This window comes from Accipiter gentilis, chromosome 27 (assembly GCF_929443795.1).
Source record: "Accipiter gentilis chromosome 27, bAccGen1.1, whole genome shotgun sequence".
Classification (NCBI taxonomy): Eukaryota; Metazoa; Chordata; class Aves; order Accipitriformes; family Accipitridae; genus Astur; species Astur gentilis.
Window position 1 is genome coordinate 3,897,273 of NC_064906.1, and position 27,585 is coordinate 3,924,857.

The following is a 27,585-nucleotide window of genomic DNA, read 5'->3' on the forward strand; positions in this document are numbered from 1 at the left end:
TGCCAGACACCTTCCCGACATACCCCTCTGTACGGCATGCTAAGGAGGTTATTTGTACATCGATGTTCTTTTCTTCTCTACTTGCCTTTCTTTCTCCACTTCTTTGTTTTGCTGCCAGTGTTTTGCTGCTCTTCTGGTTTTCTGCAAACTGAGTTAACAAGCTAATATTGATACTTTCAGGTAGCTTATTCCCATCTGTTCTTGCAACAAAATAAATGTTCTGACTAAATACTCTTAAGTATTTATGAAGCATTCCATGAGGGAAGGACTGCATCTGAGGTTGGAATTTAGGGTACAGTTGCTTTCTCCAAGTTAAAGCGAGTGTATATTTAGAGAGGCAAAGAGATAAAAGGCAGAAGATGACTGCGTAGGGAGGGTGTTTATGCATGGATATATACATTATATATAAAGAAAATAATTAGTCACATGGATCTTTAAGATGAAGCGACTAACGATAACTGACTCTAACTCCGTTACAGTATTCCATGCACAGTTACCCTGAAGTATCCTTTCCTCTGTCCTTTCCTGTTCTCCTGTGTTGAATGAATACCAGCGGGGTGGGAAAAATGGTTTCGGTAGACTGTTACGCTGTTGCTTCAACCTATGGCTCATGTAACCCTGCAGATGATTGGAAAAAGGGAACATATTACATAGTTACCTTCCATGGAGCTGTGTGTTGTTTTGTCTGTATGTTTGGTCTGTATACATGAGAACGTTTAACATAGGGAAGAGTCCTGAGTCTGGGACTGTAAAGAGGACATCGACATTATTTTTTTATGTTGGTCTACTCTGTTTTTTTAAAAAAAATACAAAACATGTGTTTTGAGAGAAAAATAGATCATAAGGATAATGGGTGTAATCATAAGGTACCTGACCTGGTTTTACAAATACTAAACTGCATGTTGGCAGGCTTTCCCAATGGTGACTTGTGGACATACAGGAACCTTGTGAGTTACAGGTATTTGGATGTGACTCATGCTGCCGTTATGTTTATTGCTATCATGCTTACATCACATAGTCAAAAAAAAAGTCTAGGTGTCCATTCACTTTCTCTCACGATATGAGGCTTGACCTAATTTCTGGGAGCATGTTCCTTTTTTCCCTGCATTGCTGTACGGGATATGTTCAGTACCGAACTGCTGCGTTCCTTTGACTTCCATTTCTCTGGTAATAAAAATTCAGTGCACTGTGATGTTTTGGGAGTATTTTTGCCATACCCTAAAATATCTCTGGTATGTAAAATCTGATTTTTCTCTATTGAAACATATACATTCATCAGTTATGTTACGCATATCATACTTTACTTTGGAGTCGCCATTGTAGTAATGTACTGCACAGAAGCCAAGTAGGGCAGCAGATCTTGTGTAAGGTGGACTGCTCCTGGAATTCTTCAGTTTCTACCAGGTGGATGTGATCTTTTAGAAATATCCAGTCTCCCTGTGTTTGATTGTCATTGTTCTGGTGGCAGCCTGACCCTGTCCTAAGGAGATTCTCTTATTTCCTGGCTATAGACAAGGCCAATCTGGTGAACTTTTGATATTGACTGTGACATTTTGCTTACAGTTAGAGCATTTTGTAGAAGTGGAAACTGTTGTCTTGACAACTAAACTCGAGCTAATAATAGATAACTAAAGAAACCACAAGTCCAAACATATAATAATTCTTACAAAATTAAAACTTATTCTTGATTTTGAGAGCTGATCTTAAGACAAAATTGTTTGTGTTTTAGGTCTATAGCATAAAGAGCTCAGACCTCACTGTGGCACAATAGTTTTGTAATGGAGTTCATCTGTATTTATTTTAGATGCTGTTTTTTCTGTTATAAAATGTGTTTTCTGTGCTAATTTTCTGCAAAGACACCTATTTATTTGCACTGTAGTGGCTCTTCCTTACCTTTTAGTGAGTTAAAATTTCAAAGGTGTGTTGCAGTTTGATTGGGCATCATCATGTCAATCCAATGTACTCTGTATGCTTCAGAAGAACCCTGGTTTCCACTTCAAGAGCCAAGTAATAGATTCATTGTGATTTTTATCCTCCCCTAGAAGATTGATCATTTCCTTTTCTTCCCCCACTTACGCTCTGAACCATTTTAAAGTTGAATTTCCAATATGATTTGTTTCATGGTTGCAAGTTAATAGAGTAGAAGCAATGGCATGTAATGTGACAGTTGGAAACGCTGGAAGAAACTGTTTCTCCTTCATCTGTTTAGTTTTACTATTTAACTTAGATTTTTTCAGTGGGCTTATTCCAGTTCTTTTTAAGATGAAAGGCAGTTACCCAGTCTTCATTAGCTTGCACTTAGTGCATAGTGCTTAGATACGACAGTAATATGAACACTATACAAACTTCTATGAAATAAAATATTACTTTTATCTATCTCTCCTCCCCCCTCCTCCCCCCCCCCCCCCCCCGAAGAGCCAGATAGCTCCCCAGCCTTTATGCTGTGTTTCTCCCCAGAGCAGGGTGTGAACAGACCTCAAAACATGGAACTTAAGTTCTGATCCTCATTTAGAGGAGGAACAGCAGTTCTGGCTCAGCATGAAGTTGTTCCTTTGGGTATAGGGTGCTTTAGAGGAGGTAGCATGAAGAATTTGTATCAGAAATCACATGTAAATGTCATGCTTGGATATGGCACAAAAAACCAGGAAGAGTCTGAGTTACCTCTGGAATGTTTCTGGAGTGGAGAGAAAGAACTGTTAAACAACCATAAAGACATTGCCTGTAGTGAGGGCCTCTGTGGGACTGCATTTCGGTGTGGGAGTTAGTGTAAACGAGTTTGGACAAGCCCACTTGTGGTTCCATCTGTGGTTTTAAAAGAGAGATTTAATAGTGGGATCTATTTTTTTAACTATTTGTGAAAGAATAAATATTGTATTTAAAATCACATATGCTGGTAACATTACTACTCTGCTGGCACTGTGAAGTATCAGCTCTGATAGAGTCCCTTTTATTACAGAATGCCTTTGTTCAGAAGTACATCATTCATCTAGCAGATAACACTGGAGGTGATTGGGGTGTGATCTGACACTGTATCTGTGTTCACCTCAGACTAGAAGCACCCCCCTTGCTGTCCATCCCTTTTTTCATTCTGTTGCCTTTTGCAGGAGGTATCTTGAATAACTGATTTATGCCTTGGATGCAATCTGATAAACCCTTTGTTTGTGGTGTGCTCTACTGAACCTGGAAGGGAAGACCCATCTGTAAAACTGTTGTTGTCCAGAGAAGTAGCCCAAAAGCATATTGGTGTCAATTTTCTAATCTGTAGCAATATGAATATTCACTGCAGATTATTTTACATAAAACTGCAGAGATGGGAGGTGGTTTGGGGGGTGTGCTACTCAGACTGTGATGTCCTTTCTCCTTTAAATTCTTGGAAGAAAGATTACAGTTTTCCTTGTATTTTCTTGAAATTTGTATCTTAAATCTGGCGATGTTACGAAGAGAAAGCCACTAGTCAAGACTATTAGGCTGATGATAAGAAGTGGAGGCTTTGAATTTCCATTCTTTTATTTCTAGAGGATAACCTTAATGTTATGTACTCGCCGCTCCATCTCATTTTATGCTTTAGGTATTAGACTTACATCAGTTACTGCTGGTTTTTGCTGTCTGAAGTATGGACATTGGTATTTTTGTGACTTCTCAGATGGGGCTAGAGCTCTGTCCTTTGGCTGCCTGCTTCGAACACTGACCGCTGTGCTTAGAATCTGTCTTGGGAAGTTCTTAAGGTCGAGAATCCTCTTGAATTTGGGTTTAACCGGGAAAGAAGAGTTGTATGCTTGCTTTCCCTGTTCTTTGAACAGCTCTAAAAGTAGGCATTCAATAGAAGTTAGAGGAACTGTGTCTGTCTTGATGAGGACTTTTCATCTTTCGTTTTTGTAGGCGATTTTTTGGACTGTCGTGATACATAAGGCCTTGGTGTCTTAATACAGATAACTAAGTTGTATGGACAAAGAACTTAAGTCTTCTGGGTTATGCTAAATACTTTGGTTTATATGTCTTTATGACAAGTATCAATCAGTTTGAGAGAATACTTTTCAGATAAAAAGCGGCTATAATAATAACCAGCACAGAACACTTCCTGTGATCTTCAGGAGCCAAAAATGCAAAAATATAACACAGTATTAAACATAAATTAATTTAAAGGGAAAAATATATGCTTGTATTGTAATAGACTGAGTATCTGTAGCTGAGGTTGCCTGTGGCTTTCAGTTAGATAAGACTAGTTCAGTTGTTTTTACCTTTCTCAAATGTGAGCCATCGCAGCTGAAATTTTCCCTGCTGATTATCTGCTTTGGACTGATTATTTTGGGCTGGAAAGCATTTCACATGCAACAAACCAGTTGAAATATTTCTGAGGGTGAATTTAGGAAAGAAAAATGGTCACTGTTACCTCAGTGGGAAGCTCTCACCCACTCGTGACAGTCTCTTTGAAGGAAGGCTTGACACTTGGTCGTTGACCATACCTGGAGCTGTGCCAGTACAGCTGTTTGTGGCCCTGTTCTTTAAAGAGGGTTGCTGAAAGGGTCTGGATTTAGACTAACCATCCGAGTGGGAATAGAAAGAGAGTTACTGTTAATGCAGATCGTTCCAGCCATCCAGTTTGATTGCAGCCCTGCAAGTGGTTGTGGAGGCCCAAGTGGAGTGGGGGAAGAAGAGAGAGGGTCAGCAAGCTGTGGGCTGGGAATGGAGTAGCCAGCCGGGGTGGAAAAATCTCACAAGCAAGATCTGCTGCTGAAGCCAGTCTCCCATCTAGCAAGGGTACCATGTTACGTTTTACATGGAAGCATCTTGTTTAAGAGAATAAACTGTGCTTAAATGATGGTTTCTTGGGAGGTTGAATCTCACCATCAGCACTTTGGGAGCACATAAGTATGTGTTCTGTGATCTTGGTCTGGCCCAGATGTATGTGAATACAGAGCACTCATTTGTTTGGGGAAAATGCCTCTCCGGGGATCCTGAGTCCTGTCTGCATGTAAAAGACTGCAGGAGGTAGCAGGAGGAATTTATAAGAAAAATAACAAGAAAAAAAACTATTTAGAAACAAGAAGCCTCTATAAACGACCCAGTATGGGACCAGTATTATAAAAATGGTTGTTTGATTGTGTCAGCAACTGGAAGTAGCTGGATTTGGGAGCGAGTGGAGGGAAGGGTGATGTGAGTGAATGGGTGATGTGAAGAATAACTATGGAAAAATAACTTTCCCTACCATATTGGATGACAGCAGTGGATGGCATTTTTTTATACCTGACTTAAAAACAGATGAAAAAGCATCCCCTTTGGTTGGACTTGATCTACATGGTGCTGGTCATTGACTTCAGTGAGGCCAGGCTTCCATGTAGGTACTTAGGCTGCAGCTGATAAGATATATAGCTTCTAATTCTCTTCTTCCTATGCATTTTGTCAACATTATGCTGCAGGTTCTTGCAGAAGAACTGTAGATTGCCAGTGGGGCTTGAAGACCTGCAGAATCCAGAAATCCCTGGATTTCTGTTGTTTAACAGAGGAAATGGCTAGGCTAATAGAATTAAATCGCTTTAAGCCATCAGGCTAAATATAGAAATATGCATTGTCTGAGATTTAGGCCGAGGAAGGAAAAAAACTAAACAGGTTCTGTAAAGTTAGCCAGTAACCTGTGTGATCACTCCCAGAAAGTAACAACAGCATACGCTGTCGTATAAAAAGTGGAAATGGATCTGGAATGGCTGGTTAAAGCAGACTTCTGTCCATCTGTCACACAGGCTAATAAGTAACTTGTCTCTGTTCTCTTTAGTAAGGGTGGCCCTATCAAAATGTCAATAAACATTGCTAGGAATACAGAGGACCCATGTGGTTTTGGATGGATCAGAGCCAGTGGCATCTTCCGTAATTGTAATGGAGGGAAAGGGAATACTGATGTACGAACAGGAAGTTCTACAACGCCTTTTGGGTACTGGTTTAAGATACAGTTTCATATTAAGGTCATGGCTTTTTGATGTAGATGCAGTGCAGAGAGGAGCTGACGGTCTGAGTTGCGCTGCCTTGCTTGGATTGGAAAGTGCTTACCCACCTTGCAGCTCATGTTTGCAGCAGCCACCACTGTGTAAAGGTGACTCTTTCAGATTTGTGCTGCTCAACTTTTTATCTTCTAATTGTACTCAGGTGCGTGCCGGTCACTTCAAATTTATTTTTCCCAGTGCTGATAGAGTACACTAGTTTTTAAGTGTTATAACTGCATCTGCTAGAATGCAGCCTGTGGTAATTTCTTAGCCCTCTGATATCTAATCTGTATTTCCAGTAGAAATTTTGTGTCCTGTGCGTTCTATTTTTTATTCTACTGCATTCCAGTAGTTGGGTAGTCTTTTCCTTCAAAGTGTCTGAAGCACCAAGATTCTTGTTTACATGCTGCTTCCTGTGATGAGCTGTGTAAGGCAACATCTGTGCGGTATAGACAGAGCCCCCGAAAGAATATGGGGTGCATCTGCGTCCCTGCTTATCTTGCCTTGCTTCTCTTCTCCCTTCTGTGCTTAAGGTCTGTCATCTTAGGGCCAGTTTGCAGTCTGTGCTAGCAACTCAATGAAACTGGGGTCAGTCTCTGAGATACTGTGCAGTGACCTGTGAATGAGCGGGTAAGAATTAGGTTGATTCTGCTCTTGGTAAAACCTAAGTGAGGTGGTAACATCTGGAGAGAGAGAGCATGAAGCTGCTGTGTATGGTAAAGGACTAGGGAGAATTACTAAGTGGAAGGAGAATTAACAGAGCAGAGAAGGGAAGAAACTGACTGAGAGAACGCTGAAGGTCTGAGGTGGGAGAAACCAATGGATAAACTAAAAACAGAACACAGGAGCGGTGAATTATGACTGAAAAGTTGTAGATACTATAAAAAAATATCTAGAAAGGGTGGTAAGGAGTTCTGTTACATTTTACTTGTTTTTAATTCTTCTCACTTTCCAAGTCAAGAAATTTGGTTATAAATAAATGAATTTCACATGTAGTTTACTTACTCACATCCAGCCCAGGCCTGAAAACTCTCCCCTTACTTCCAATGTCTTGCATGCTTTGGGGCAGACTCACAAATGCATGGAGGTATAGTGCTCTGGACTTTGAGTTGCTTGGTTCTGGGGTGGGTGTTGTACACCCGACTTAGTTCAACAGAGTGTTTTGTTCCCACTGCAATGAAAAGGGAGAACTAAACATGAAGATGGGATTCACAACAGTCAGTACTATGGCTGTGAAGCAGCAAATAAAAAAAAGAAACACCTGAAGAGGGGTGCTTTTCTTTTGTCCAACAAATCTTGGACGTTTGCGAAATGCAGTGCCAGCAGCAGGAGTCTGGGTGAGAAGGACCACGCTGGGGGAGTCTTCTCCAACGGTGGCTGTCCTCACAGGCTGTCCCTCCTTTCCTCTGTTTATGGCTCCTGTGTCAAGTAAACAGGAACGCTGGGGAGCCTGCTCTTGGGCTTGGCTTTACGTTGTTCATTAAGGTACTTTACTAAAAAGTAGGATTGGACTTTAGGACTTGAATTTTGCAGAACTTTAATTGCCCTTTGATTGAATGGTTCTAGTCATTAGCGCAGATGTAATGGATTCATGTTCTTTGAGCCTAAAAATGAATTGCCGTGGTGGGAGAACAGTCGTCTTTCCCCTGTGTCGCGCTGTAGACAGACTGCTACTTCTCTTGTCAGCCTCTGATGTAACTTAATTAATTGTAGAGGAATTACTCCCAATCTATAATTAAGTGAGAAGGAAATTGAACTGGACAATGTGAGAAGCTCCCTGTGTTGTTGCTTATCATTTTGAAGAGAAATGGAAGAGTTCACATTTCATTATTGCCAGTCTGTCACCTTGAGCATGAAATCCTCCTAACTAAGCACTGTTTTAGAAAAAAAGTTACTAGTTGTTCTGTGTAGGTTCAAGTTTGCTTTTTCTTTACCTAGTTACTTAAGAACTGTTATAATCTTAGGAGGATACCAAAGGTTTTGTTTTTGAGGTTTTGTTTGTTGGGTTTTTTTTCTCCTTTTTTTTCTTTTTAAGACGTACTGTGCTAATATCCTGCAGTACCACCACATAAATCTGCAGCTAACCCTGCGGGATCTTCGCTGGCAGGGAGGTCACACCAAAGGCCTGCTTACTGACATACCTTGTCTGCCTTCTGACTTTTGGATTTGCTTTGTCACATGGGGAGACCATGTCTGACATTTGACTGGAGCTGTTTGGGGTAAGATTCTTCTTTTCATCAGATTTTCAGCAGAACTTTTGCTACTTATGTAAAGAGTTACACACAAGAACTACCGGTGTGAGGACTTCCATACCAGTACAGTGAGGTGGTGGTTATATTAACTGTGGGAAATAACAACCATTTCTGGTGTCCCTGGTTGGGTACGCAGCCTTTATAGGAGCAGCGCACCTCTGAAAGTGGAAGCCTGCCATTCACATTTGAAGTTAAATATAAAGAAGTGGCTGGAAAGAAATTACAGAATATCTATCATTCCTCAGTTGTTGCATGGAGCTTGTTGTCATCAAGAGTATGCCAAAGGTAGTATTTCTCCAATTGCTCGTTTTTCTTGGACACTCCCTGTGTTAGTTTTACTGTTCTTCTTGGACATCTGAATTAATTTTCCAAGTTCTTCTTTAAATCTTGGTTTAGGAGTCTTCTTTTTTGATAGCCAGTTCTTTTTTACAGTATCAAGGTAAGTTTTAGTAGTCCTTCTCCCCCACTTGAGCACTGTAATGAAAATAATTTGTCAACTGTGTGAGGAAAGAAAGTGTATTTGGCCAAAGATTAAATAAAAAGGTAACTTTGAGGATACAGTACGAGTTAGAGCTTGAAGAAAAATAAATACGATTGACGGAGTCTGTTGTGCATATCCCAAAGTACTTGCTTTGTTCTATGTGCATTTAGCCTCTATTTTGTTCTTAATTTTTGGAATAATCAAGTTGCAGCCTTACTAGTATTCCTTCTTAAGATATTAGCAATACCAGTTATTAAATATCTGGTGGTTTTAATTTTTAAGTTAGTTTCTCTTGAAATTCACAGTTAGGTTACTTTACTATGCCATGGCTCCTCAAATTCATCCATTCTTACTAGCTGCTCCCAATGTTTAAAAGAGCAGCACTTCCATTATCAAATACACTCTCCAATATTGACACACATGGCTTCCTCTTTGCATTTTTTTACTTACAATAACTACTTGGTATGTTTTCTGAGTTAAAATACATGATTTAGTGAAAATGAGATTGTGAGTCTGTAATTGCATGGGTAAGAAATATTGCCAGAGTTAGGATGATGCAAAATATTTCATTTGAAAATAGAAATACTTTTATTTCGCAGTTCAGTGACTCAGTTTTCATCTTAAAAGTAATCATGATTGCTGTATGGAAGAAAACAAATACCAATATTTGTGGTATTATTCTGCTTAAAAAAAAATCTAAACTTTTTAATAAAAATGAAGTCGAGCTGTAAACTGATCCTTGGCGTCTAAATTTTGTTATTTAAAATATTTTTTTAGTGTGTTTTTTGATTTAACAACTTACCCTGGACTGAACACTGCTGAACCATTTGTCACACTGAAGTGATCTTTTTGCACAAGCTGGTAATAATCATACCTGATATAGACCTAGAGAGAGTAAACAATCAACTGTATGTTACAACTCCCATCACTCAGTTTCTGGAACAACAAAAATATTTTGCTGAAAATTCCTTGAAATTGAGGCAAAAAGGTCAGCTGCAAAAGATGCATCCAGGCTGGATGGGAGAGCTAGCAGTGGGGACAGATTGCATGGGGAGGATCAGTTTGAAACATGGTTCACGTGCTCTGATTTCTGGTAAATGTGGGATCATTTATAACATCGTTGAGGTGAAAATATGAATCTTGTTAAAATATAATAGCAATGTTGTTGAGAGTGCAGTTATTTGGACAACAGTGTATATCCTTAACTATAACCTCGTCCTTTACTCTTTTGACTTGGGTAAAAACATTCCTGTCAGAGTGATGGAAAAATGGTATGTTAACAGTTCACTAAGTGCAAATTTTAAAATGGATTTTCTGACAATACAATATATTTTTGGTAGTGTTTATATGCTGTCACTGAACTCTGTTCCCATATTTTCTGTAGCTGTTATCAAATGTTTGAGATTGATATGCTTGGGAAGGTGGTGAGGGTGCAACAGAATAAAATAAACTTGTGATGAAATGTCTGTGCCGGGTGGTTAGAATTTTGTTTAAGCTTAGTAGAATTTGGGAAGCGTGTGTCATGTCTAGCGATGTGAGAGAACAAACTAATTTCCGGTTATCCTCAAGGCAGATCCTCAGCTGATGTAAACTGTCACAACGCAAATGATGTTAATAGAGATTTGATTATGTTTCTCTAACTAGTGGAGAATCTGTCCTTCTGTCTGTCGTTTCCCAGAGATGCTGCTGTGGTGTCTGTTAGATTTGAGCCTTTTTTATTAAGGAATTCTTGGTGTTTAAAAACGGGTGAATGAGCTCCAGATGACCCTATCCTTTCACTGAGGTAGTGATTCTCACTTTACTTTTACCCTCTCTACAGGGTTGTAACTTTTCTTCCTGTTACTTTTGCTCCATCAGCATCCTTTGAGGTCACACTTTGGCTGACTTAGTCTAGGATTGCCACTCAAGTTCCATAAAAAGAGAGGACAACTGCTGCTCAGTCCCTTCTGGAGAAGGGCAATAAAGAAGAGAATCCTGATTTGGCAAATTTAGAACAAAGCATGCATTTTGCATGTTACAAAAACATTACATGCTATGTGTAAATAAGGCACTGTTTTTTAAGGGTACCTATGTTGTAATTTATATTTTGGTTTATTTTTCAAATGTTTTATGTCCAGAGTAATTTGAGACAGCTTCTACACAGTTAAAATAGTTCAGACTGTAAATAGGGCACCATAGATTAGCACTAGCTAAAGATTCAATTGTGGAAGTTCATCTAGATTACCTTATTTTTGTCAAAGTTTTTGGACCGTAAATGGCTAATTTCGCATTCTACCCAGTGTCATTTATTTTTAGCTTATTCCTAAGAAACTACAAAATTCTTATTTTGATACACATTCTTTTAAACAGTGTTAAGTGCAAGAGTTAAAAGGAGCAGAGAGAAGTATCTTATTAGAGTAATTCTCAATAAACAATTGATTTGGAACAAAACCATCCTTAATGATAAGTGTCGTTTGAAGATGACCTGTGATTACAACCCGCAGTTTTGCTGTCGTTTAAGCTAGAGGGGACATGTGTTACTGCCTTGCTCAATTGATGAGATTGGATGGATGATTGAATGATGAGACTGCAAGCCAGGTCTTTAGCTTGTCAACTCATGGCTAATTCACAATGACAGTGTGCGTGCAAGGCAAGTGTCTGTATTCTGTCATATTTAAGCTTCTGGTTACAGCCTTCTCTCTGCGTTAATGGTGTAGATGCTCCAGAACAGACTGAAGAACAAATAGATGGCCATGGACAGAAAGGAATGGGCAATTTTTATGTGTCCGTTGCTGGTTTTTCCCTGTTTCCTTCTTTTAATGTTTCCGTATAGAAATTATATATTAAGGGAGTGTTATCCATTAATGAAAATATTTAACTGTCTGGGAAAACAGTCTGTGTTTTTATAAAATACATTTTCAGTTCACTGCCTGCCTTTGCAGTTTCCAAAGCTTCTTGGATCGGCTATCTTCCCTTTTGCTTGCAATTTTCACGTTTCTTCCGTTCTTGCCCCTTCTCTCGCACTTGGCTCTCCGTTGCACAGATATTTTCATCACTGGGAATTGTGATGGTACCAGTAACAGTTAAAGTAACATAATGAGTCCTAACTACTGCAGAGCTAAATTGCAAGTAGTTGCATATACTAAAGCTGCTGAAATCTTTCCAGTAATTTATGTTCTAAAATGTTTCCTTATTTTATTGTAATGATTTTACCCCTGCTGCTTAGCAGAAGCCTAGTGACAGGAAAAGGGAAAGTGGCTGTCTGGACCTGTTTGTTAAATGAACATCAAAAAAATGCAAGTTGTTAAATGAACATCAGAAAAGGCAAACATGAAAATGCTGCGACAAGAGAAAATCGTTTCAAAGTGTTACTAGTGGGTTAAAACAATTCAGATGGAACTGCTATCTTCTAGAAGTCGGTATCATTTTACGATTGATGGTTTAGATTTTTATAAGATGCTGAAAAATTTAGAGGCAGTTACCAGTGAATCGCTTTTCTCTTCCCTGTTTAGGTGGCTTCACAGGTGAAGCTCTTCAAGATGAAGTCACTTCAGATACTCCAAATACATAAAACTGCTTTTTTTCATGTGATTTGCTTCACTGTATTCCTAGTGATTGTCACACCCACATTATCAGAGGTGACTGGTGTGTTGGTTCACTCGCTGTCTCTCAGCCAAATGGGGTTACCTTTCTCCCGGCAGTCAGTGGCAATAGGTGGTAGGTTTTTTCCTGCAGTAGGATCTGCTGTGAGGTCTTTTAATGCCATCAAACAAGTCACAAATGTGGGCGAATACTTGAAAACAGGGTAAATCATGCGGCATTAAGTAGTTTTGAGTCCTAACAAGTCAAACAGATAACCACTTCTGCAGATGCTCTGTCGTTGTCTCAGAGGAGCGATCTATCCGTGAGCGCACGCGATGCGAAGTGCCCTGCTCAGCCAACCGAGGACTTGGACCCCTTGCAGTTTTAGTGCTGCTTTCGTTCATTAGACTGGTTCCACCGTCTTATTTTGCAAGACATATTATGTAAATCATGTATGTTATTGGTTCTTTAGATTATTTATGTTTTCTCTAACTGGATGAGTATTATGCAGAAGATTTGGGAGGTCACACAAGCTGCAGAACTTACAGATGTGGTGAAGTACTGTGACACAGTTGACTTAAGTCGTTACAGCATGCTGTGCTCTGTGCATGCGAAGCTGCCTTAATGCAGCTACAAATGGGAAGATTAGGCACATAATTGATGAATTTCTTTTGTTTTACTTTTTTAGTAGATTGTGTATTCTTTTTTCTCTGTCTCAAAGAAGGGGCTAGCTCTGGACTGAACAGTAAATACATGTTCCTTTTTTGCTTGAAGGGTGGAAGTAGCAACATGTGACACATCACAGTCTCTATTATGTCATATGTTATGTTCTATATGCATGTTTGGCCTTACCTGTATATTGACTGGCATAACCAAAACTATCATTTGGCACATAGGTTTAAGGAAGCATGAATATACTTCTAATGTTTTAAAGGGGTGCATGGAGTGAAATTAGGATTCATACTGTCAAAAGTGTAGAAATGTGGACAGCTAAAATGATTTGCATTCAGCTGGTTTCACTACAGATTAATAAAATGTACAAGTCATGAGATGGTGGTATGACTGCCTTATTGGAAAAGGTCTCAGGGAGCAGAGTAGCAGGAAGTGTAGAATATATGTGATGTACTATGCCCAATATATGTAATATATGGGTACCAAATGAATAATTAATACAGTATATCAAGTATAATACAGTGTAATGGGAGTATTTTTTGATGTACTGAGTTACAGTTGTGTTAAAAATTTGCATAACAGGTACACACGGGAAAAATATAAGAGTTATTGCAGACAGTTTGACAAGTATGTATGTATTTTCCACAATTTTCTTCAAAAACATTTGGTTAAGTTTTTTACTGTCTTAATTATGGCATTTTATTTAGCAATATTTAGTTAGAACTGTACAGTACCAATGTGAAATGATTCGTTGTCAGTGTTTCTATCACAGAGTGCATTGCATAGTTCTTGAAGATGGTCTGATTTCTTTTAGGTAAAGTTTGTTGCTTTTAGCAGGTGTTCAAAGCACAAACTCCTATATACCTACAAAAAGGAATATTCAAAGAGAAACTTCTTAAATCACAGGAGAATGTAATTCTCATTAGGGCTGGGCCCAAGCTGTAGGGTTGAGGCCTTTGTTTCTGAAATAATTTAGGAGTTTGTGATGGGTTGACTCTGGCTGGAGGCCGTTTGCCCACTCCTCAGCTGGACAAGGGAGAAAAAATACAACAAAAGGCTTGTGGGTCCTTCATGCTTACTTTAACAAGGATTAAATAATTGGCTGTTTGAAAATTAGCAGTGAGTTGATATCTTTGTTTTCTGTGCCTGTGTCAATCATAAGACAACACTGGAGTTAACTTGTTGCTTTATCACTATTCTGAGCATAATATACACAGTATACTTGAGGAATTTAGGAAGGCTGAGAATTTTATGTAATCTATCTAGTATATTGGTATGTTTGCGAAGCGGGAATATTTACCACAATCTGCATTTCCACCAATGTGCATTCTGTTTATATTATCACTGGGCCAAAAAAAGGAATCTCAGAAACTCAGTATCTTTAACATACTGTCCAGAAATGGCTATTAATTTCCATGGTTTTCAGGTTTATAAACCACACTGCGCTTGTGCAGGCATTTATCAGCTGTTTGAAACAATTTGCTACAGAAATTTGCATTATTTCAGTACAACCCATGCTTCTTGCCTAATACAGCATCAGTTAGCACTGAAAAAAAAAAAAAAAAAAGTCTTCCTCTGGACTTGTCTACCTTGTTTGATTTCTAGAAATTAATATCCAGTGCCTTGGTACCTTGTTAGAAATAACAGGCAGGACTTCATGGTAATAAGCAGTTGCGGTCCCTTTTACTTGACAAATGAATACATTTTTTTCCCTGGTCTGTTCACTGAAGATTTCTTCTGCCTGTCAGGTTCAGATGTCATGCTGCAGCTGTGTTCAGGTGGGCCAGCAGGAGATAGTACAAGGATTTGCTTCCCCATTTTCTTCGTAGTGGCAGTGTAGGGCATTGATAAGACCTTGGTCAGAACCTTTTCAGTCAGGACAAGTTACTTGTATCCTGCAGGTCTCTAATGCAGCCTACTCTTGTCCATCTGTCTGTCCCACCCTTATTCTGTCATACTTCCTTGTAGGATTCATTTTCTAGATTAAGAAACAAAAGTGCTGTATCTTTTAAACCCTTAAATCGCTTTCCTGTTCTTGTTTCATGGATGGGTTTAGCACTATTTTCTACAGATGCAATGAAACATCCTGTTGCAACCTCCTCCTGTCAGTCGCTTGACAGCTCACTTTCCTTTTCAGAACAGTGTCTCTTTTTCTTCCCATTCAGAAACGCGGCCATGGTTGCTGTAATCACAGACCCTCCAAATTCTTGTTAACTCAAATGCATCACAGTTTTAAACTGTGTGTCTATATTTTAAACTGTGTCTATATATTTGATTTACAGTAATTTCTTCTGTAACTCAAGGGGCTCCAAAAGCTAGTGAAGCAGCTTTCCAAACAAAGTCAGCAACAAATGTTGACTGGACAATCCTGGTAGATAAAGTAATTGGTCCGTCTTCAGTTTGAGAAGTCCCACACAAGCTCTACCAGTATGCCTTGACTCCTGATACTGAAGGTAAATGGTATTTCCTGCTTGATCTCACAGTTAAACCTGCTAAAGAATGTGAGATCTGATAGTGAGGTTGTGTTGTGAGGACTGCTTGTGGCACATATTTGCCAAGATACGCAACTGTTTATGACATTTATGTGAAGCATTTAATGAGTTAATGTTTTTAGTTGAAAGCGTTTTTAAATTGTATAGATACATTGCAGGTGAGAGCTCTGATGAATGAAATGTACTACCAGTGCGCTCTGCAAATCTTTTTCTAAAATCCTAAATTCTAAAATGTGTCTTAATGGTGAGCCAAGAAGGAAGGTCCTTTTGGTTGCCTGGAACAGCTTCTCCCGTTCTTCTGCACCTGGACTCTTCTCAGCATCTGCTCCCTCGCTGTCATTTCTTTTTTAGCCCCATTGTTTGAGGAGGGTTTATTTTTTCCCAAGTCATGCTAGAATTGCTCTGTGGCGTGCCCTCTTCTGTTCCTCCATAGCTTCCTACGTGCTCTCCGTACGCTCCTCTCGTTCCTCTGCTGGGGTATTCTGGTGGCAGCTCCCACTCGTCACAGCTGCTGCCATTTTCCCCATGTACTGCATAAAAAGCTGGGAAATACCAGTTTCAGGACTACCTGTGGAGCTCGCGTATTTTGGTTTCTTACATATGATGAATGAGGTTTGAATTCAAGATCGGAGGTGGGGGCCTCTTCTGCCCGAGGTGGAAGATGAAGGGTTGTGGCAAACAGAAGAGTGCATCCTGCGTGGGCTGGCCCCTGGGAGCAGCTCTGATGCTCAGCTGACTGCCCTGGAGTCTGTGGTGGGGTCCTGGATGTGCGTGTCCTTCTATTCTGCTTCAGGTAATGGACCTGGTCAATAAGTGATGGTAATACACTGGCCAGTTGTGCAAACACATCTGGCCCTTGTGTTCTGAGAAAGCCGTCGTAGGTGCATGGATGCTGTGGTTGTACAGCGTCTGCATTGTGGTCTGGTATCTGAAATGCTCCAATGCAACAGCTGTTCCGGCATGTGTAAAGCGCAGGACGGATAGCTCTGCTTCCCGGGGAGGCAGATGTGCAAGTTCTGGGTTATGTGGAAGTACCAGTCCTATCAATGAGTGGAGAGCGCGGAGATCTTGGAGCCCTAGGTACAACTCACGGTTCCTCTCAAAGAGGAAATTTACTTTGTGGAAGAAGGTTTCTCTTCCATGGTTTGAGCTTTTGCCTAGCATATGGGTAGGTAGGAAGAGTTTGCCAAATGTGTGATAGTTACATAAAACATGCAACCTCTGACAGATATGAAAAAGGTTATAATAAATGATTCCTTTGCATTCCCTCTCTGAAAAAGCTAAACAAAACGATAAGACAAAGTCCATCAGATTTTCTTTCCTGTTTATGAAGTCCTTTACGTTAGTGCGGAAGCTCTGGCTGTGAGCATGGGCTAACAACAGCTGGATCCATTTGAGAGCTTTCTGCTAGGCAAGTATTATGCTATTTTGAATTACGGTGTTAATTTTGTTTTTATTTGCTATTGCTATTAATACTTGTGTATATGTGGGAGATTATTTCCCATATCTCATCTCCATTTCCAGTTCTGCATCTGCTATAACCCAGACATACTAGAGGCTGCTTGAAGTTCTCAGATTTTTTTTTTTTTTTTTTTTTTTTTTTTTGGTCTCCTTTCTCCCTTTTCTGTCTTTCCCATTTTTAAAGCTGTACTGGTTTTCCGAAGGATAAAGTGAAGTTAAAAAAGGATGTAGAGTTGTATTTAGGAGCTGGGGATTATTTTGCTTTACTGCAAATATGTAACCAAGTTGGTGGTTTGGAAATATTTTCATGAGAACTGCTTGAGGTAGAAGTTACTAAGACAAAATTCCATAAAAGTAACTGTGAACTCCAGTTTATAACAAGGTCATTGTTGGCAGCCTTCAGTCTAAAAACTTTCCGTAGTTGCAAGAAAAGAAAATTATGGATCAAAGTGATCTGGGTTTTTTTGGCAATTAAAAAAAAAAAAGTCAACATTTGGATTTGAACCCTACTGTGACTAGCTCATTTCCATTCAATTTTTACTCTGTATCCTCAGTAAGAATGACACTGAGGAAGAGAGGATGGAAAGAGACACTTTTTTTCTATTTAAAATTGGTTCCACAGGATGGAAATTTGGCAACAGACATGGAAACTAAGCAACTCTGTTTACAGAGCTCTCTGCCTCTCCGTATAATGAAACCAATGAGAAAGCTTGAATAAAGAGAGATTTTAATGATGAAGCCATACTTTTTTGAAAATTTTCTTTATGCTGCTTTCTTAGTCTTTTTAGCTTGTTGATAAACTAGTTATTTGGTGTGAGACGTAATGTAAATTGAGGGTCCCAGTACTCATCTTGTGTCCTGTGCTCTTCAGAGCTTCTGGCCACCGTTCACACGCATGAGCCAGACACAAAGAGTCTGGAAGGGGTGATACCAAAGAAGCTGAGGGTGTTACAGATACTGCTAGGAGAATGTTAGGAGGGAACTTTTATGAGAAGAGTCATTGCAGGTTTCAGACATAAATTTAAGGATTGGGCTGTGGCTACTGTTAACGCAGGAACACACGGGAGTAAGTGGAATCTGTTTCCCATCTCCAACTCCTACAAAGCATTGTCAGATCTTTTCAGAGTTCAGGTGGGTGTACCCGTGCCCTCCATGGTGTGCTAGTGGGAAACAGCTAGGGTGGGAGGCTGGAAGGACACAGTTCCCTGCGCCATTAACTTAATGATCAGGAAAAAAGGATCCGATAGGGAGATGGAAATGAGTCTATTAATCTGGTAAAGAATAGTAGAAACTTGCCTAAGATCAAGGAGAAAACTTAGGAGAAGCTGTAACTTGCTGACTCAGAAAATTTCCTGGTGCTATGCAGTTGCTGGCAGTCCCAGGCATCTGGCAAACAGCAGGAAAATATTTTAAATTTTTTAAATGCTTGCTTACAAAAAGTAAGTTCCTCAGATTAAAAATTGTTAGAAAAATGAATAAAGTCTTGTCTTCACTGAAGAGTTACAGGAGGAGAAATTGTTGTTGTTGTGCATGTGCTGCTTCTTAATCATATATGGAGCCATATATAAAGGGGAGAGGTGGGTGGTACCTTAAATTCCCTGGCTGTTTGGCTTCAAAATAAGCAAATGCTTATGGATCTTTTTAAAAACCAAAACAACAACAAACAAGCAACAAAGGGGCAGAAAATTACATTCCTTTGTTCCCTAACATTTTGTCTGCAAAGATGCACAGTTCATCTATTGCAAGGATAATACCTACTTCACAACACAATATTTACAAATATGTTACCTGAATGAATACAAGCTCTGTGGGAAGAGTCAGCTTTTCTTTCACAAAGTGCCACCTTCCAAACTTTGGGAAGCCCTTTGAAAGGGTGAATATGCAAGTGAATAAAAAAGATCTGGGTGGCATTAAGAGGTCTTTGACAGTGTTCTTTACCAGGAGGAAGCCGAGCAGTTGTGCATGAAGGAGGGTCACATCATGGACTAATGTGTGGGTAAAAGATGGGAAGAGTAAGGTGGGAATAAGTGGTCCCTTCTGACAGTCACCAGTGTAGTTTGACAGGTTGGTGTATTCAACATATAAAAAGTACACTGGAAAAGGGGCTCGTTGACGAAGTGATGAAGTTTGCTGATGATACTAACTTGCTCATGGTAGTAAGGTTGAAGTGAACCATGAAGAACTGGAAGAGTGTGTGACTGAGTAGTAGAAGGAAAGGTAAAATTCAGCGCAGATAAACGTGAAGTGATCTACATGGGGAAAAATAACCGTGATTACACTAAAAAATGACGAGCTTTGAGCTGACAGTTACCATGGGTGAGTCAGTTACCAGGTTATGACAAACAGCAGTGTAAAACAGGAACTCACTACTCTACACTGATCAGAAAAGCAAATCAGATGCTAGGAAATACTAATAAAGAAATAGAGAATTACACAGACAGCATCGTTGTTGCCTCTGTGTAAGTTCACAGCTCACCGGCATCTTGTATAGCATGTGCAGTTCAGGTTCCCTCAGCTCAGAAACAATTCAGTAGGATGGGAAAAAGTTAGAGAAAGCAGCATTCCTAAGAGATACGGAAAGGCTGATGTACAAAGAAAACTGGGACTCTTTATCCTGGAAAAAAGAGACATTGGAGGATATTCTTGAGGTCTGCAATATTGTGAGTGATGGGGGGAGGGGGTGCACAGGTTTAATTGTTCGCTGTATCTTCCAACATGAGTCTTAGGAAGCATCAAGTAAAGTAAGAGTATAAGCAAACGGGAGAGAAGTGGGTCTTCTTAAAACATTGTGCCAAAGAATATTGTGTTTGCTGAAAGTTTACGTGGGTCCACTTTCTGACACTACTTGCTCAAAAAAAAAAAAAAAAAAAAAAAAAAATCTGTAATTGTACATATGACGTAATGGATAGGTATGCTTTGAAACATTAGTGTTTTCTGTGGTCTTTTGCAGTTTTGTGTAGCCTTGTTTTTCCCGCAGTAGGTAACTATCACAAGCCTATAATGAAAAGTGAGATAAGCTCATTTAGCTGAATTAAGTGGCTTCCCTATATGTATAAAATTATTGGGATCCTTTTTTAATGTATGAGGAAGTCTTTTTGGTTTTCCTTATTTAGTGTCCCAGCTTCCTCAATTACTTAAGAGGATATAGTACCTCTACTTGGATTTTAAAAAGCAGTCTTAGATTTAGTTTCTAGTAAATGTCTCCACCATTCCCTTTGCCCCTAGAAGATAAATCTCTCAGCTTGTTTGAGATCTTTGGTTGCGCACGTAGGAGAAATACTTTAAGTTACAGTGGTGTGGGTTTATTGGCAGCCCTGGATTCTCACTAAGGCATTATGCCTCTTCAGGCACGCATGATGTTGTTAAAGAAGGTGAAATTGTGCTTTAGCCCTAAGACATGGCACGTTCCTTCTCAGTGCATTGCCAGCTTCTTCTGAAGCGGTCCTTCTTTAACCACTGTTACTGAAATACCGGGTCCCAGGTTTGGTGCAAAAAAGCAGTTGTTTGTGCACAAGAGAAAGCTAGGAGCTCTCTGCCCCGGTATCCTCATCTTAGCAACAGGGCATGGTTTTCTTGAATATGCCTTTCCCAGTTTTGGAGGTGATGCCATATGTTGCTGAAACGACAGGTGTCCCATTGAAAGCAGAGGAATAACGACAACACAGAAAGCTTTTAGCTGCGACTCCCCGCACCTCGCCGGGCTGGGTGAGCTCATTTCCCTTCTTCCCAAGGTCACTCACCTCAGTAGCATCCTATGTTACGTTCGTGTTTGAAGCGCATTTACTTGCCTGTGTTTTGCGCATGTTCTGTGCGTTTTGTGCCTTTCCCCGCTCCATTCCCAGCGCCTGCATTGTATTCTGCACCTTTGCTCAAGATGTTAACAGTCATCCTTGGCAGCCTCGTCGGGGACCCGTGGGCTGGCCTCTGTTGCTCGGGCTGTCACATCCTTGCTCCTTGTGCTATATCTAGTCTGGGGATTTCCGTTTCCCGGACCAGCTGGAGAGCTTGAGTGTGCACGCACGAGGCTCCCTTGCTCGCTGAACCCTGAGGAGGGATGCGGCGGTCTACCTAGTGACTCTGCCTGGGGCGATTCCTTGCAGCACTAGGAGACCTTCGTTCATTTCTATTCTGATGGGCACTTTCTCTTTCAGGAAGCTTCTCTCTCTTATAGCATTATTTGTCTGTGAAAAGGGCCAATACCCTTTTTGGTTATGCTGTATCTGGTGTGACACTTACGTGCGATGGACTTGTGTGTAATGTTTTGCTTCTGGAATGAGAGACGAATCTGGGGATGGTCTTGAACACGGTTGCAGAGAAAGCACAGATACCAAAGTTTAATGGGAGCCCTGGTTTCCTGATGGTAACTTGTTGTGCTAACAGCAGATTCATTTGTTTCCTAATTAATCAGAAAGAGTGTTCTTTTTATTTCAGCCATCTGGTGGAGAGCATGTTGTTTAGCTTCTTGCTACTGCAAATTGGAGCTACACAGGAAAAAGGATGTTTCAACTTCTGTTTTTGGCTTGTTTTTCTAGGTTGAGTCAGTACAGAGCACGTTAAAACATACAGTAATCAGTTGCAAAGTTCATCTCTGAAGGACTGCAAAAATTTAACTTTAAGTTGTCTTTCCTGAAAAGACAAGATGATGATATTGATGGTTTAATTGCTTATTATTACTTGTTTTATTCCATGAAATCAATTGTCAAGACAAAAGCGAAATTTCCTTAGTGAACTGAAGAACTATTCTAGGATACTGAATTTGTTACCGCTTTGTAGAGAACATTCAATGTCGCTTTCACATTTCTTCTTTGGATTAATGTCAAAAACATATTGCCTGTCACACAATTTGTCGTTGAGTGTGCCATTAGCTTGCTAACTCCTCACAAGGATCTTAAAACATTGCATTTTTTTTCTCCAGAAGTCCCTTTAGCGCAGCCTTTCTTTGGAAGCTATATTGTTCTTGTGGAACATTTTCCAAGGAGCAGTCTGTCCCTATGCGATGTTTACTGTATTTTTTGCCTTGCAGCCAGCAGATTTTAGTACAAACTTGCCTGGGGGTGGCCTTGTCCTATTTTCCTCTTAGATGGTTCTGGCATTTACAGAGCTTGGGAGATCGTGCTTCTGAATTTTCCAGTCTGAAGAGCTCGAGCCAAAACAGCAGGGGAGACAGCAAACCTGTACGTTGTTTGGCTTATGGCAGCTGGGCCTGTTTTTCCTTTGACCTAAAGCAATGGCAGATTTTCTTGGGTTTTGTGTGGTGGAGGGGGGAAGTGAAGAAGATGAAAGATATGTGAGGAAAACTGCTTTATCTCTGTGCTTGGAAAAAGCGAACCTTTCATTCACCCCACCCCAATCCCTCTTTTTGAACTCCTAACAAAGGTAACTCACTAAACTCCAAGCTATTTTTACATTGCATGTAGAAATTTTCTTTGTTTGAGTTAGTTTACGAATACTGATTATTGATGAGAAGAGAGATAGTGCTTTGTTTTAATATTGCATTAACTTTTTGAGCAACAAACTCTTCTTCTGTTGTAGTACCATAGTACTTGCAGAATGGGCTTTATATTAGAGGACTGCTTCCTTTGCAGTGTTTAGTGACATTTGATAGCTTCCCACCAACCTGTATTTTATCCCTTACCTATTGGTCAGTGAAAGAAACTCTTGCCAACTAGGGCCCAGAGCCTCTGCTGGGGAATGAACTTTGATGAATGAATGTGGGAAAATAGGAAATGCCCCGCAGATGGGTGGCTTGGAGAACATAACAACTCTTCGAGTTTTGCCTTGTGCTCAGAGAGCCTTTGTTGTCTGTAAACAGTCTCTGCAGTCATCCCCTCTAAATGAGGTTTCCTGTGGAAATTAATTTCACTGTTGCTGCCTTTTACGTGTCCTAGTCTTATGTTTATCAGCAGATGTTTCAGTTAAGTTTTACATTTATGTAACAGAAATATTTATTTGTGCCACAGAGTGAATTTATTCCTAGAAGAATGGGTTTGCGTGTGATTGTTGGAATCCTGAGCTCATGAATTCCAGGAGGATAGGAGAGTTTCCTAAAAAGTTTGTGAGAACAACCGTGAGTGTTGAGGCTTAGGACATGTTTGAAGTGGAACACAAACTAACACTGCCTATGTGTCCCAAGCATTTCCAAGGGACTCCTAGTGATTAAACCAAACTAAACCCCATCATTTCTCTAAAGATTGATAGGGTTTCTGCTTGTATGCCTACAATAGTGTGGGACAAGCCGGTGACAGATCCTGAGCCTCCTCAGCTGAACACAAAGGGAAGGAAAATATTAATCTTTCTCCATGTTTTGATGTTTTCTCCCTTTATATTGTTTACTTTGTAGTTTTTCCTTACAGATACGTGGGGATCTTCACGATGACTTGCAGGAGAAACTATTGTTTCTGCTGTAGTTCTGGCAAGAGAGTATAGTGCAGAAGCTACGCAGTTGCTCCTTCTGTGAGGAAGCTGTTTACCAGCTTCATAGCACACATGCTCATCCAGAATAAGAATCTTCTTAATTGGCAGCTTTGATAAATTTCCCACCCCTCCTCTTGTTCCCATTTGCAGCCCTCTGAGTCAGTCAGTGATACACCCAAATCATGTTTCATCCTAACAGGAAGATTACTTGGATCTGTACGTGGATGCAAGAAGCAAGGTTTGGAACGTTAGAGCGGACACACGTGAGTCTGAAGTTTTCCTGTTGGGATAAGAAGGGCCAGCAGAGAGCTGGTGCTGTAGAACCAGCAGCTCCAGCCTCTCTTGGCTGAGCAGTGGGAATGCCTCGGGCTGTCGGAGTGGGCCAGTAAGGAGCTGAGCCTTTCAAAAAATACACTGGCTTCAGAATCATTAGGTGTGTTATGTAGGCAAGTAGTCCAGTTTTGCCTAGCTGTTCTATATTTCTTTTCCTCTCCTCTTCCATGCCGCAAGTCAGTGTTGCAGTATGAGGCTTTCATTACTTCATAGGTTGCTTTGTTGCCTGTCGCCTGACTGAAATGCCCTCACCTTTGCAAGCTTTGCTCTTTGTGCATAGGGAGACTGTTTAAAGTAGATACATTAAAAAAAAAAAAAAAAAGGCAGTCCATTCTAAGGTGCTAATTTATTTCATTTTCCTTTAACAATCACTTCTTTATTCTTCGTCTAACATGAACTTTTTCTGCTTTCTGTTGCCCTTTTTTCTATAAATCCAAATGGGCCGTAGTGAATTCTTGTTTCACATCTTCCCCTTTTTTCAATGATTGTCCAAACTCTGAAGAAAAAACACAGACAAAGGACCCTAAAATTCTGTGAATGTTCTTTCTTGGACATTAGTACTGCTCCTCACCTCACTTTTGTCACTAAATGTAATAATTCCTATAATTTGTCTTCTGATATTTAATACTTTTACTGTGGCCCTTAGGAATAGATTTCCTTCTCATGTTAAACTTACTCAGGGAGGCTGTAATCACGACTTACTAATTTCTCTCTTCTTTTAGTGTTCTTAAGAATGTCTTCCTTAACATTAAGTAGCAGATCTGGTAGATTCTTTGCTGGTATTAATTGCTGTGTAACCAAGTGCCCTTGAAAGTCAGTTACATAAATGAGCAGCCTTGAGCTGGCCATAAGAGCGATGCTGGCTTGAGTTTTAATTTAATAATTGAGGAATTGGAACATAAAATGGTTCTTTGAATCTAAAATAGGATAGAGTCGTATTCTTTATTAGACAAATTCTAATTGCATGAACTATGATATATCAGCAGTTTAACATTTAGTGTAGGTGGTCACTTTGCATGCAGGTGAGCATTTTAGATACCGTTATTATTAGGAAGAAGCCTTGCATTCAGTTGCCTTATGTATTTTTAGTTGAGTATTTTGAAAGAAATTACTGATATGTTGTGGCTTTAAAATACCAGGTAGAGCCTTTCTTGAAATATATTCTTTACAACTGGTTTTTTCCTTTCTTAACTTAGTTATCCTAAAAGTCACAATTCTTCTGTAAAAGTTTGTTGTATTTTTCCTGAAAGTGCATCATACTTGAATCTCTTGGTTTACTAAAAAGTACATGAGTTCTGGACAATGGAGGGCAGGTACATCATCTGAATAATTCTTTTGTCTGTTTGGCTAAAGGTTACTTATTTTTACATACAAGGTATGCAAAAATCAGTGGATGCGAAGTTATTTGCAAATACAGGCTTGGCAGACCTCCTCTGGAATTCGGAAAGGGTTTTCCAGCTCGACTTAGTCATTTTTTCCCAAATGTCTTGGCATAACTGATCACTCAGGAGTGACATATGGTAGAAACATGCTCTAAGGGACAAGTCTCCCGGATGGCGCACAGCACCACACAAGATAGACAGATGGTGGCTTATTCAACCTTGGAAAAAGTTTAATCCTACATATTGGCACGGCGGCCTGGGTACTAAGAGAGAGGCACACACATGCCTGTGAAATCCGATGCGAAGCTTTTGTGAATTTGCTTGCTATTACTGAAAGAACTAGAAAGATTGAGCTGATATTACACAGCATGAGTATCTGCAAAATTACGTGTTCAACATGCTATCCAGAAAAAGTGATGTTCTCCAGAAAATTGGAAATCCCAGAGTTAGCAGAGCACTGCTGAACTTTTCACAGCTGTTTCTAGACTAAGACATGTTTATTCAACAAAGCTGTTGAGTATGTAACTTACCCACTAATAGCTGTTGATTAATTGAGGTGTCTAATAGGAGAAAAGGTATTTCATGTTTTTCGTGGTTTTACTTATGTTTCAGGGGTTGATATTGGTTTTGTGAAGGGTTTTAGCACTTCACAGCACAGAAACTGTAACCTTTCTCTCTCTTAGGTAAGTTCAAACAAAAAGGTACAAATTCCCCGGTGATAAATTTAAATTTATAGCAGAAAATGCAAACTGTACGTTACAGTTTTTTTTAAAAAGAAGCAGAATATCATCAGGCCTTTCACTTTAGTATTTTAGTGTTTAAGACAGTAAAGAGGGAGACAGAATATCTGACATGGAAAACTGCCTCCTTGGTGTGGCTTGTTGAGATACCTAGGGAAGAACAAAATCTGCTTTGAATTCTTTCTGGAAACCCAGTAGCGATTGATTTTCTGGAGTCAGTGCCGTGTTTTGTAAGGGTTTTGAAAACAGTGGCCCACTGACAACACAAAGGATTGCCTGTCAAACTTCTTTTCCCCCCACTTTCTTTTTCTTGTAGATCGCACTCAATATTCACAACCAGAAGGAAAAGGAAGAATCTCATGACTCTCTGGACTTCAAGGATATCATTATGTTGTGTTGGATGAGTTTAAACTAGACAAGACTTCTTTCTGAAACACTTCCAGAAAGGTAAATATAATTCAAACAAACTAATCTTTTGCCACTAGAGGAATACTTTGGTCAAATTAATCTTGTGCCCGTAACATTTCAGCCATACTGTACCACAACATAATTTTTGATACATGTTTTATAGCAATATATATAAGTATGTGGTGGTGTGTGTGTGTGTATACATATATATCCATATACTTAGCTATAGCTAAACCTTGCTAGTAATTTCTAGATGTTGGAAGGTTTTGATTTGTTAGCCCTGGTATTTTTTGTGGAAGTGTATTGGTTTCAAGGAATTCGCATAGGTGCAAGAGGTGGGGAAGGAAGAGGGAGAGAAGTAAGATGCCCAGAGCAGCCAGCATATTAACAATTATTTGCCTGGATGCGGAAGACCCAGTTAATGTTTCCGTTCTACCTAATGAGAAAAATTACTTGAAAATGAGATCCTAGCCACTGAACTATAAAGTCAAATGGCTCATTCAGCATTGACTGACACATATTTTTAAAATATGGTGCGGTATGAGACACACAGAGCGAGGGGCAAAGAGAGAGACTAATTGGATAACCTGTTGTTGAGGATATGCATTGAAGAAGTAAGAGATGTCAAATCCTTGCTTTCAGCTGAGGGTGCTCTTGTGTAATATAAAGATATACTTACTTTTGGGCTAGTAAAAATAAACATTCACTTTTTCTGAGAATGTGAGTACCTTTCAGGTACTTATTTTCTTGTCACCCTTTTCTTTCTTTTGCTGTGCCCCATTGTGAGAAATGGTGACCATATCATAGCCAAAGCTGAAGGCCTACAGTAATTACTGCAGAACTAGTGCACTCTTTCCGATTTCTTTTTTTTCAGCTACTACAACTAATTATTATAGGACTTAGTGAATAAAATTTTAATAATTAGATTTTCTGCACAGGTGCACAGTCAGCAAAATATAAGGGCCATCAATTGTACTCTCTGCTAGGTACTAGGACCCTACAAGAGTTTCTTACACACACGGTGAGTGTTTTGGTGGCCCATCCAGCCCCCTGTGACAGAGTCCTGCCTTGCTGTCACGAAGCATGCCTGTGGGCCTTCCAAACATCATTTATTTGTGAGAAAGAGAGCTACAATCTGGTGAGATGATTAACATTCTGCAGATCCACAGCTGGCACCTTTTTGACCCAGATCTGAAGCTCAGACTCGGAAATACTTCAGTCCCTTGAAATTTTAAGTCATGCTTCATAGAATTGCTGTTTTTATAATTTATAGGCTGAGCGTGATCATATCATTGTTGAATTGCTGAACGTCAGTGTGTGTGAATCAGCCATCTGCTGTCAGGGCTGAGTCTTGTGTCTCCCTGGCCAGTGACGGCAGAGGTCATTAAACCACGATGGTGCTCTGTCAAATGGG

General features: G+C 39.8%; 1 protein-coding gene across 3 annotated transcripts in view; it reads left to right on the top strand.

Moving 5' to 3' along the window:
* The window catches only part of LDLRAD4 (low density lipoprotein receptor class A domain containing 4), a 293,715-nt gene that overhangs the window by 17,963 nt on the left and 248,167 nt on the right, over positions 1-27,585 (top strand). For all 3 annotated transcript variants that reach the window (XM_049830511.1, XM_049830509.1, XM_049830510.1), the window contains exon 2: positions 26,080-26,210. The gene's annotated coding sequence lies outside the window, so the exon portion shown is untranslated. The remainder of the gene's footprint in view (positions 1-26,079; positions 26,211-27,585) is intronic.